We start from the raw sequence: 13,045 nt of genomic DNA on the forward strand, positions 1-13,045 counted from the left end.
GCTGGGAAGGCGCGCACGCAGCCCGAGCTGTTGCCGTGGCAGGGAGGATGAGCAGGAGCCCCAGCCCGCCCTCCGCTCCTCAGCCCGGCTCCCGCTGCCCGCTTCCATGTGTGTCAGCGCCGGGGCAGGAGCCACAGGCAGGCAGCGAGGAGTGCCTGTCACTGTCCTCGCTGGTGGGCACTGGGCGACCAGAGTCGTGGAGATGGTTTTAGTGTATCAGATGTAATCGGTGTCTCCCGGAGGAAGAGAGTGGGCAGTATTCATATGTACTGATGCTAGCGTTGGTTCTTTCCTGAAACGCAAATCTGCTATTAGCTGCCCCTTTTTTTTTTTTTTTAATTTTTTTTTTAATAATGACCCCAAATATCAGGGTTTGTTCACCACCAAGAGGCTACAGCACTTCACAGAAGGGACAAATGATCCAGCGTGTCCCACATTAGTTATTGGAAGTGGTCAATATATTGAGCTGTCTGTCTGTCTTCTGTCTTTTTGTAACGGTTTGTAAGGGCTCCGAGCCAGAAAGTAAAATGCGCTGGAGCCAGTTTCATCAGCAGGGAGGAGCTGATGTTGACATTGTATTTTCCTTTTAACGCTTTGAGGGTGAGGAGAATGAACTACTGAGATTGCTTGTGGCTCTCATTTCTGTGCCTCCCCCTCCCTATCGGTACCCTGAAAACTTGAAGCGAGAGGAGTTAAATACAGTATTGCCTGTCTGTGATGCACTGCCAGTCCATTGGCCCTCTCTGTGGTAGTGAGGGTGGGAAGAGCTGTTTGTATCATGGTACATGTAATGTTGTTGCTTTATGCAGAAAATGCTTCTTGGTGTGTCACATCATTGTCTACACACCAATGAGATACTAATTAAAACATCTGTTAGTAAATGCTTACAAAAAACCTGAAATCAAACTGGCACAGACCCTCAATAAATATGCTAATGTAGTGTACCAAAGTTGTAATACAGTTGTATGGTGCAGTTTCTGTTGCTGTAAGCATAATCCAAGAAAGCTCTGAGGAAGTGGGACGTGGTTTGAAATTGGGCATCTATATCTGCACTGCTGTAACTTCCCTGCAGCTAGATCTGGAATGAGTTTAGGCCACTGACAGTATCTTTCTTTATGTGCCACTGGCGTTACACCCAGCAGACAGGATGGCTCATGTGTTCTGGCTGTGGCAGCCTAAATGAGGATCAGCTGGAATTGGGAGGCAGGTAAAGAAAAGGCAATATCACATTTTCAGTATCTTCCCCCAGGCTGCTCTTGGTGTGTTCTTAGTCAAGTACACGACAGTGTTCAGTGCCTGAGAAAATGAAATAATTTACTACTTAAAGCTCCTACCTTTAGGCATATTGCAACTCCTGGCCTGTTCCCAGAATTAGTCCCTACAGAGAGTGGGATCAGTAATTTGTGCAGTTTTTATTGTGCTGTAGAAGTCATACTCTGGCCATGCTACTCCTGAGTTAAATGGTTTTCAAGGCAACTCTGTGTTTCTTTACACCCTGAATGTGCAGTACCTTCTGCTTGTGCTTTGCTTGGCTGTCATGAGCCAGTCCACTGCCTTCATTCACTGAGATACACTTATGCAAGTGGATAAAAGTTCACGTGGTTGAGGTTTTAACATGTGTTCTGCTCATGATGTGTTAGGGTGTCTCTGCTGCCTTTGTGAAGCAGGAGACTTCTGGAGGCAATAGGCAGCTGCATGCTTTAATGTGTTTGGGTCTCATTGATAATATTGGGAGCAGACTGACTGCTATAATTTATGTCCCTTTTTAAAGTGCTTTCCCCAGTCAGACTTGCTAGGAAGACGTTTTTTCAAGTGCTGCATTTCTGAAACATTGTATCTGTTGTATTGTTTGAGTGTGATTTTTTATTTCTGGGTGCTGTGGGTCCCGGAGCTGCTGTCTGTATCCAATCCATGTGGTTCTCTGTGCCAAAACCTGCTATGGCCAGTGCCGCTTTAGGAGCAGTTTCTGGAGGAGAGCTGCTGCTTTGTGGGAAAGAGAGGAGCACCAGCAGGATTATTGCGTGGTTATTCCTCAGCTGTGAGCTAAAGCTGTCTCCTTCCTAGCTCTAGGAAGTGTGATAGCGTGGGTCCTACCCACACAGTGCATCTTGAAACTGAGCATAAAATAGCTGTGTCCCTGTGCCCAGACCTGGTTACTGTGCCACTAGCACAGCGGGCACCGTGCAGGTGTTGCCATCACATCTTCACTCGTAGTCCTCCTCACACGTTTCACTTTGGCCGTGGCACGTTCCTTGTTCAGCTGGCACAGCCTCACTGGCAGCAGAGATGTGGCAGGAGAGCCTCAGGAAGTGTCTGCAGGGCACGTGGCACGTGCTTTGTAGACCATAGAGCAAAGTGCTTTTTTTAATTTATTTTTTTTTTTAGCAGTTGTGTGCTGCTGGTTTGTTGGAAGGGAGAAGGAAGGTCAGAAGGCATTTAATGGTGCTCTGGGAAGTTTGTCTCTGTGACAAGCCTAACCTGTTGGTTACTGTGGGCAAGCCACATGCCTTCCACCTCCCCTTTGCTGTGGTCTGAATGGGCTTTTTTCTGGTTTAAACGTAGCTATTTGAAAGGTACTATGGATGCAAATGAGAATAACCATTTTAGATTTTGTTAGGATGACTTGGCAAGTGGAGATCAGCCGGACTCAGAAGTGCTTAGCAGGTTCCTCTGTGTCTGCCTGCCCCACAGGAGGAGCCTGGCACTCTGAGGAGTGTCCAGAGTGATGGTCACCGTGGTGTGGTGGCATGTAGTGTCACATTCACCCTCAAGCATCCACAGCACACTCCTTGTTGGTGTTCTCACTGCATTTTGGGAAGGGGATATTGCTTCTGTGTTTCTCAGGACACATTGGCTCAACAGCACTTTAAATTTATCAAATGTTGGAAGTTGTGGAATCATCCTTGATTCCAGGTGTTCTGGAGTCATTTGTTAGGCTGTGTTTGGGTGAACTTGCTGGTATGTTGTGTACACGTTCTCTGACACTCTGGTAGTTTCCCTGGGCTGCTAAGGCTTGCGTTACTCAGAAGTAGCCCTTCTAGGCTGATGCAATCAACATGTCACTCTGCAGTAGCTGTACTTCGGGGCTGCTTAGGATTTTACGAGGTTTTAGTTTTCTAACGATGTATAAAATTGTACTGGGTGGAAATAGATGAATCATCCTGTTTTTTAGAATAGCTTGGGGGTTGTTAACTGAAGAACTGATTAAATAAAACCAAGAGTCCTGAAATGTGCTGTCTTATTAAAAAAAGAAAAAAAGTCATTCTACAACCCCTTCATTCTTAAAAATACTTAAGAATTTTAAAAATGCCCCCTCCCCCTTTTCTCATTTTGCCCTTAATTGCAGGGTATGCAAGGTTAAATTGCCCTTCCAATTATTTTGTGAACCAAAATTAATTGGGCAAAGATGCTCTATATGTCTTCCAGTATTTTATCCAAGTGTCAGATAACATAGCAGAAACACTTAAAGAACCACAGACACCACATGGCAAATTTGAAAGCCATCCTGTTTAGAAACTATTCTCCCAGTATTCCATACTATACTTCTAGTCCTCTTCCATTTTAGATGAGTGAGGCATAGCAGGTTTCTTTTTTTGAAAGTCTCAACTTTTCTCCAAGGAGCACTTTCAAAAAAAAAAAAAAAAAATCTCAGCACATATTTAATAAGTGATTACTTATTCCCAAAGGCACTGGACTTGCAGTCACCTAATTAATTTGGTGCTCTGCTTTCACTGTATTGACTGGCTCAATTATATTTGGTAATATTTCTTGGGTTGATTGAGTCACTTTCTGGCCAAGTTTATTATTTTATTAGGTATAAGTTGTGTCTTTTGTTGTCTGCCTGTAGTTGCTGTGTTGAGACCAGAGATGTGTAGTTAGCTTCTCTTGTTATTATTTCTCCCTAACATTTGCCAGCTGACTTCACTCGCAGAGAGGTTTTAAAGTGTGAAAATTTCAATAACTAGCACACCTCTGTGATTTGGGATGCAGAGTCATCCTTTTAATTCACTCCTTGAGAGATAATGCTCTGCTTAGAAAGTGAGCATCACCTGTGCAATGACAGAGTGTCTGAGTTTAGGTGAGAAATTAACTAAGAAATTCAACACTCACATTTGCTTCTGGTTGTTTTTTTGAGCTGTTAGAATGCAATTGGCTCATGTTTTCAGTTATTTCTTTCTGGTGGAGAGAGGACTAATTTACTCAAAATACGTAAAGCTGGAATTTTCATATAAATTACATGGAAGACTAGGGCTTTAAGAAAACATACTGGATATCATGGAAATTATGCTGAAATCAACAGCAATGTCAACAGAAGCCTTACTTTGATGAAGCTCCTCTCATCAGCTATTTTGTTTCTCTGAGGGTGCTCAAGCTGGAGAGGGACAATAACTTGATTATTTTAAGAACAGGTTCAATTAATTCATGAGTATTTTAAGACATTGAAATTTGAAGAATTTTTTTCTAATTTTGAATATTTTTAGTGGCCTTTTGCACTGTGCTATTTGGACTTAAGGGCTTTTAATGGGTGTCGAAAGAATTCCCTGCCACTCCTTCGGTAGAAGTACATGGTAATGCCTTGTAAAACAGACTATGCAAATCTGCAGGATGTTCCCAGAACAGCTGTCCTGAAGGCATGCTGTAAATATACCTTTATTGCCAGCTGACGTGGAGCAGCACTGATGCCCAGGGGTTACACTTAATGGATCATTCAGATGATCTTTACCGTGTTACACAACTGACATACTCCAAACACTTTTCCCAAAGATGTGTGAAAATTGCCGAGGGGGTGTCAGTTTTATAGGCAAAGCAGGGAATTATCAGTGTATTCCTGAGGAGAACACAGTGCCCTTTGCAGCTTCAGGGTATGTCTGCATATGGAGCAGGAGCCAGCGCTGCCTCCCCTTGCCAGACCTGTGTGCACCTGTGGCTCAACTGCTGCCTTTCCCTGCGAGGGGCTGACCTGCCTTTGTCAGTCCATCAGAGGGGGAATGCAATCATCCTGATTCCAGCAATCCAAGTATCCTTTGGTATAGGAGGAATTCGGGTTTAGCACACCTCTTTCCTTTCTGGTTAATTTTCTTGGGGAGAGGTGTTTGCATGCTGTCTAAAAGCAGAGATAATAAACTAATTTTTGATGCGGGATTTGGATTGGGAATGGCAAAAAGATCAGGAATGGCAAAAAGATCGCTGTTTCTCTGAAGGGATACCAGCAGATTTCTTTTGGTGTTCCTAGCTTGTTTATGGTATGGTACACAGAATCCTAAATGTACCATAGCTCTCCTATACTTAAAAATGCATTGACTGCGTTTTAATTTTTTAAGAGGCTATTTGTATAACGCGTCAAGCAGGACATATAATTTTTTAAAAATAACTGCTTTAATTCCCCAGCAACTGTCAGACAAGATGAGTCACTGCAGTATAAGAATTCACCACCGTGCATCACAGATTTGACACAAACTCTTAATCCATGTAAAATTATGCATGTATATTCCCCTATCTTCCCCAGTGGGTGAGCTTCATTTTTGCCAAACTCATGATGATCCCATTCTGCCTTCTTTCCGCCCCCGCCTCCTTTTTTCCCCCCTTTTCCTGAGAACCTCCTTGCTGTCAGTAGCCCCAGCGTGGGGTCTGGGTGCAGCAGACTTTTCCTGGCTTGTGAAGAGCCTTTTCTGATTGTTAACCACAGCTCCTGGTTCCCTCCTTGACTGTGGTGGTGTGGGGGCATTTCCAAAACATGATTGCTCTCTGCAGAATTCTGCTCTTTCCTACTATTACTAGGGTAAACATACACTGAAAGATGGGAACTGGTTTTATTTAACTCCACTTGGTGCAGCACATTGGGAAATTGCTCGTTTTAGACCTGTGTAAAGAAATTTTTTTTTCCCTTGGTAATTTTAGCTAGGGCTTCTAATTGCTAGCCAGTATTACTTATCACTAGGATGAAGTGTAACTTCAAAACAGTTTAAAACATATTGGGGACACCATCATATTCTGCAATAAAACAGAAAATGTAGGAGTAGAAATACTTAAAGCAATACAGCTTGAGAGAGATGCTGGGAAGACTGTGGCTTTAGTGGATCCTCTTGCCACAGAAGAGGAAGCTTCTGCCTAAAAGCCACGTGGAATGCTACCAGGACACTGTGCATGGCTCTCAGGGGATGGAGGGAGGTGTGCCAGAGTGCTTCTTGCAGTCCCTTTTTGGAGAGCATTGTCATTTGCTGGTTCCTGGCAGGCTGGTAGGCACAGTCCATTGGACCCACAACCTTCAGGGTTTAGAGCAGCATCAGAGCCAGGGTGTGGGTAATTGCCACATTATTTTACAGCAGAAGTTAATGTTGAAAAGTATATGATATTTCAGTGATCTCTTTTTAAGACTATTGTTTAAGTGGTTGGCTAACTAGAGAAAGGACTCTCATAAGTATCATGATAACTTGGAAGAGAGAGTGTTTCCTTGACTTTTCAAGGGGCTGCTTGCTTTCCAAAGACTGAACCATACATATGCTATTATTTAGGATGCTTGCTGTGATGTGTATGGCTGGGTTTGCAGAATGGTGGCAGTGGAGGGCACAGAGGGATTCCTCAAGTGCTGTGTATGTATGTAAGTAGAAATGGATGTTAGAACTTTGGTCCTGTGTCTCTCTGGACCCAGAGTCCAGATCTCCAAACTGTGACATCTGCAGTTGCTTCATTCAAATCTTGGCTTGATCTATATTTAAGATTAAAATATCAAAAAAAACCAAAGATCTTGTAAGTCTGGTCTGGTAAGAGCTGCTGAGAAGCCAGGAAAATGTTTCTTAATGAACTCTGTGACAAATACAGAAGTGTAAGTAATGGGGCCTGTTTTTTCACTGCTAGGCTGGTGGTTGAAAGTTTGCCTAGACCAGCAAAAGTTCAGAGACTTTTGGTTGGCGTAGAGACCCAAACTGAGTGTTCTGACACTTTTTTTCCTACTGTGTGGATGTCCATGTGTCCATAAACAGCCTGGCAAAATAGAGAGACCCTAGCAACAGCCTCCTCAGAGAAGGCAGCCCTGGACTGTTCCATCTGTGTGGATCCTCCAGGAAGAGTTCCGTGGTACTAGCAGGATGGCTGCAGGGGTGTTGCACCTATTGCTGCCACTTAGTGAGAAAATAGACCAAACTGCTCTTTGGACTTCTCATATCACATTACAGAACAGTTCTGCAATTGCACAGAAAATTTCTTTCTGGTAATAGCAAATAATAAATCTTCACCTTTTTTTCTTTTGAGGGGATATCCTTAGCCATATTAACTCATGTTTTTCATTGGTATAATTGCAAGGAGAATGAGCAAAATTTAGAATTTTTTGTGCCATGCCTCTTATCCTTATTGAGAGAAATATTTAAATAATCAAGTATTTTTGATGAATGTGTGAACAAATAAAATTATGGTGGGATGCAAGCAGTTCAAATTTGGTGAAGAATCTTGAAGTAAAAATTGAAATGCTAGACTTCTTTGGCAGATGTCTGAGGATGAACAAACAACAGTTACCTAGTGAAACAGCAAAATGTAGAAATATCCCTGTTTTTTCCCAAATGATGATAATAGCAAACTCCTTTGCTGAATTTGCTGGAAGAGCTCAGTTTCATTTGCCATATTTTTTAGTCTGAAAAAATAATGAATACTTTCTTTAGTAGATGCTGTTAAGTTTTCTGAGTGTTGTGAAGTGAGGGGTTTTTTTTTAGGACAAAGTACTGTTGGACTGTGGAGTGATGTTTATTTCTGAGAGGGAAACTAACAGGCAGTACTTTTAATTTGCTCTACTTCAAATTGGCTTCATGTTGTAATAGAAAAGGTTGATTTGTTATGTTGAGCAACAACAATGGGACTATCAGCAATTGAATTTAATAATTTTTTATGATATTGAAAAAAGTCTTGAGTTTTATGTTTATGAATTTTATGCTGTTGAAGTTTGGCACATTCCAGTCACAAGGTTATATCTGTGTCTCTTACAAATGCTGACTTCAGGCATTTGTGTATCCATACCACAGGCTTGGGAGAATTAACAAGCAGTTCAGAAGAGATCTGGAAGAGTGACCAAGAGTAGAGGAATGGACATTGGGGATTAAAGCAGTCTTAATAAACATTGTTTACCAGGAGAAAGATTGCAGTTTATTTTGATTATTGGAGAAGTCTTGTGCTTGGGATGGAGGAATAGTTTCCCATGCTGTAAAGCATTAGCAGTCCAAAACATGAGAAGATTGAACTTCTAGGAATGGAAATTAGACAAGTGGAGGTTGAAGATAAGACAGAAAATATTAATAATGCTAGATAAACACTGAAACACTTGCATAGACGAGAAGACTCAACAGTTTTCTAAGAAAATCTACCCACAAGTAGAACTGATGGACTGCTCCTTTCTAAGACATAATAAATGTAAGAAGTCTGTGTGTGTACATAGGTAAACCACTGAAGCCACCCTTGACCAGAAATACACTGGTTTAGGTACTTTGGTAGTGGCATTTTTAAAATGTCCAGTCCAATATTATGATATGTATTTTCCTGGTAACTCCAAAAGGCACTGCAACATCGTAGAATTTCAGGTTTAGTATGTTTTCAGTATTTTACTAGAGGTAACTTGACATTTACTTGCAGTAGTAATTTGTTTTAAGTCAATATTGAACACTGTAAGGATGTGCATACATTACAGTTTGAGAGGGTATCAAAGGCAGCCGCTCTGATAATTCTTGCTTAAATAGTGGCTACTCATATATTTGCCTGTAGCTCAGGGGACTTCTGTATAAACAAGAAATAGCAGAAAAATAACATTTTTAAAAGCTTCCTTAAAGTTTATTGTACTTTGCTTAATCATTGGTTTTTACATAAAGATATTGTCCATTGTAATAATTTGGATAAAAAATAAGGTCCTCACTTCCTCTGAAGACTAATCCTTCCTGCACCCTATGCCTAAGGTGTTTCTTTGCTGTGATTTGCTTCTGCCTCAGTGGCTGACTGTGGTAACTTGTATTTGCGTCCCTAAGGTGTTTCTTTGCTGTGATGTTTTTGCTTCTGCCTCAGTGGCTGACTGTGGTAACTTGTATTTGCCCTTCATTGCAGTGATGGGTGATGGTGTAGGAGCAGCAGAAGTCACTCTGTGCCTTTGTGCTGCCATCTGAACGTCTGTGAAAACTGTTTTGTTTATTGGGAGTTTCACAAAGCTGGTGTCTCTGACCTCCAGCAGTCACTTCTGGAGCAAGGTAGAACAGAGGACATATTCCTTTGTTTGCAGTGGGAGAAGATGTTTGTTGTTGCTTAACCCAGACCCTGTTTTTCTTCCTGAGCACAATAATGCTGTGGCTGGTATTGTCTGCTGCTGGTAATTCTGAAGGAAGATGAGGGGCCCTGGCAACTCTGATATTTCTTCCTTGGCTTTGAAAGTCAGCCTCCTGTCTGTTTTTTGTTCTACCAAAGATGCTGTGGGGCCAAGAGAGGTGATTGTGAGAAGTGAGGAAGCTGTGTGTGGGATGCATTCAGCCAGAAATAGCCACAGCAATGTTAAATTTCATCTTGGACTGCTGGACCATTCAGAGACATTTGGTTACTTGTGGTAACATAGTCCGTAAGAGTTTACTCTCTATAGCATACCTTTCAAGCAAGTATAGGAAGCCTGGACCCTTTCTCATGAGTGCCAGTTTCTCTCTCCTGAGAGGAATCCCAGCTGGTTCGTGCACCAACTCTGTACTATTGAAGAAGTACTCTGGGCTCTTTTCTGTCCTGAAGATCATGCAAAAATCACAAAATCTCTGAAACATGAAGTCCTTTTACAGTGTTTGTCATTCTTAGGTGGTAGTCTGGCTTTGCTGACCTGCAAAGTGCTTTTCTATGTATTTTGATAAGGTAATATCACCTGCAACGTTCTGTCTATTGTACATCATTCAAAACGTGAAATTGCACATGTATGTTTCTTCAAACACACATTGTGATTGGTTACTTCTGGTAAATAACAAATACAATTTCAGATTTGACTTTCTTTATGAGAAAAACCGTTCTGGTGCAGGATATATACTAGAAATACCACCCGGCCTCATCTGCCAGCTTGATCCTTTGTGCTTTCTTCAGACAAAAGTAACCTGAGTATCTAGGACTAGATTAGGCTAAAATTGGGAAGAAGAAGACAACTCTTCTTTAAAGTCAGCTTTGTGCTCAGACACAGAGGAAACTGCCAGCAGCCTCTCCCAAAACATCACTTCCATGATGCAAAACCAGCACAATTTTACAGGTTTTTTACTCTGTCATAAATCTGCTCTAACTCAGACACCCAAAGAAGTCTCCCCTGACATTTCCCTAGAGTAAAAGTTTCTTTTACTAATGGGTATCTTGTAAAAAGTGATGATGGTTTGAAAATGGTAGCCAATACATGCTACCTAAATGTCTTACTTAAGTTTTAGTGAAACGTATTATGTGTCCTTCTTCCTCAAAAATTGCTCACATAGTTGTGTTGGAGTTAAGAGAGGATAAAGCATCTAAGTGGCCACATGGCTGTGAGATACTGTGGCACCTGTTCTTCTCCAGGCTGCTTTTGAGAATATTGCATGGCTGTTGGTTATGGGTTGGACTGGGTTGCCCCCTTCACTGCTTTCTGCATTGCACCCCTGAGCCCAGCATGGGGAATAAAGCAGCCACACCTCACAGAGCTGGGCGCCTAGGAGTGTACAGTAGGAATTACAATAAAATTACAAAAGGAATTACAGTTGAAAGGTGGTTGAAGTCTCCCCAAAATAGCAGTATGGAAGTACTTTCAATGTAAAAGCTGAAGCTTCATTTTCAGGGACTCAGATAAGGAGGGAGTATAAGTTTTTCCAAAATAAATTCTTGTATTTATTTTTTCTCTAAGAATGAAGTCCAGTTCACCTAAAAATAAATGGCAAAAGCTCTGCTGGCATCAGCCCTGCACTAATGGGTGTACTTCCCTTAAAGCTAGGTCTGTGAATAGTCAGAAGCAGTCTGTGATATTTAAGGATCTGTGCTAGGGTGTATGGCAGAAAGAAACAGATACTTTTTCACCACTTTGTGTGTAGTCGTTGGTGGTACTAAGAGAACATTTTGTGTTTGAGACAGAGCATTTACTTATATGGAACAAGGGGCTGTGATGTGCTCCCAGTGGAAAGATGGGGACCTCATTCAGGACTGGGAAACCAGTCCATATTTAGAGAAGTTGTTCCCCATTTGCTGGAAGGAGCTCGCTACCACAAAAGCTCTGCAGCATTTCTGATCCTTTAATACATGGTTGGTATCATCTGTTTCTGTGTGATAGAAAGCCAGCATATGTGCCTTTTATTTCAGTTTTTAGCTTCTTCTCACCTCTCTGTTTTCCCCACATTGTTTAATTTCTGACTTTTTTTTCTCTAAAGCCATCTGGCTGTGGTGTGGCCTGTTAGGGTCATCCCACCATCCTGCCCCCCATTCCTTGGTCATCTCTCTCTCCACCACTACTAGAGCAGTAGACTTGGTGCAGGATCATCATGCAGGTTATTCGTGTGATGCCCCCTTTTACAATTTCTGCTTTTTTTCACATGTGAAAGATTGTTCTTGAAGCATGTCAGGGCCAGCATGTTGCAAATTGAAATCTTTTATTCTTACTTTATTTCAAACAAATATTTGTCTTGGAGTAACAAACTTGTTAACTGATGAAACTTACAGTCTGTAGAGACACAGGCTGAGTTATGTGTTCTGTTAGTCATGCTTGATGTTGGCTTGTTTGGTTATTGTTGTTTAGTTCTACTTTGTCATGTTTGCTTAGAGCTAGATTAGGATATTCTCCATGCTGTGTGAGGCATTTATGGAAAATGTGCATCTTAAATTTCTTGAAATCTGATCTGGTGATAAGTCATGACATCTATTTTCCATCTAAAAATGCATTTGTCTTAATTATATCCCCATTCAGTGTGGGTGGGGTTTTTTTTCCCTCTCAATTCACGTGAAACCCACACTAAACAAAAATACAGCTAATAGAGACTAAAATTATAAAGGAACTACTTGCAAAGAGCTGGCAATGCTGTCTACATGATGAAAGTAATTTAAATTGTTCAGGCATAAAGCATGGATTAGAAACTGCATCTTCAAATCATCTTTGCATATTTATGAGTACACCTGTTATATAAGCAGCAGAAAGTGCTGAGATTCCTCCAGTCCTCTGCCACCGTTTGCAGGGTGAAGAAAAACCAAGATCATTTGTCAGGGTAAGTCTTTCAAATCCAGAGTGGAGCCTTATCTGCCTAATAGCCTCATACCAGAGAAAGGCACTGTTTGTGTTCAGCAGGGCTGTATTCATGTGACTGTCAGGGGCTGAATTACTGCTCTCAGTGCTATATAAAGATTCCTGCTCCCACCCTGCCCCTCCCCAGCACTGTCATTTAGCACAATGTGCAGCACGGCTGTAAAACATCCCTGAAATACTGAAGCGTGTCTCCTTTCACACTTGTATGTGGAAAAGAAGAAGAAGAAAAAAAAAGAGCCTTCTCCTTGGCTTCTGTGAACTTCCTAGCTGTGGAGGGTTCAGTGCCAGCTGGGACAGAGTCATGTTACTTGCTCCTATTTTCCAGCACCAGGCCTATATTGAGGAGAAGAGCTGGATTGTGTGATTGCTGTGTCCTGCACCGCTGCTCAGAGCAAGTGCTGTGCTCAGTTTAGCCTCTGGTGTTAACATGAGTACCCACAAAATACAGCTTTCTGGGGAGCCAGACTTGGAACAGCAGGGCTGGGGGTTGTACACCATGTGTGTGAAGCTGGATTTTAAGTCCTTTTCACTGTCACTGCTGCCTTGCTGCTGTTTGCAGGTGGGTTATGATTCCGCAGATGGCTGGGTTTACAAACAAACAAAACCAACCAAACAAAGAAACAAAAAAATCAAACCCAAAAGAAATAAGAAAAGGAAGAAAATCTCATAGAGTTTGTTTTTTCCCCCTTCCTCTGAGTAAGTTTTTTTGTAGCACTTAAAGTTGGATCAATTCAACAGTCTGCTGTAAAGTGCAACTTCAGAAATAACTGCATCCTGCTGAGAACAGGGCTCTGAACAGTAGGCATGCAG

General features: G+C 41.8%; 1 protein-coding gene across 5 annotated transcripts in view; it reads left to right on the top strand.

Moving 5' to 3' along the window:
• The window catches only part of DIP2C (disco interacting protein 2 homolog C), a 310,372-nt gene that overhangs the window by 919 nt on the left and 296,408 nt on the right, over positions 1-13,045 (top strand). The gene's annotated exons all lie outside the window — the stretch shown is intronic.

This window comes from Passer montanus, unplaced genomic scaffold (assembly GCF_014805655.1).
Source record: "Passer montanus isolate IOZ18808 unplaced genomic scaffold, ASM1480565v1 scaffold10, whole genome shotgun sequence".
Taxonomy (NCBI): domain Eukaryota; kingdom Metazoa; phylum Chordata; class Aves; order Passeriformes; family Passeridae; genus Passer; species Passer montanus.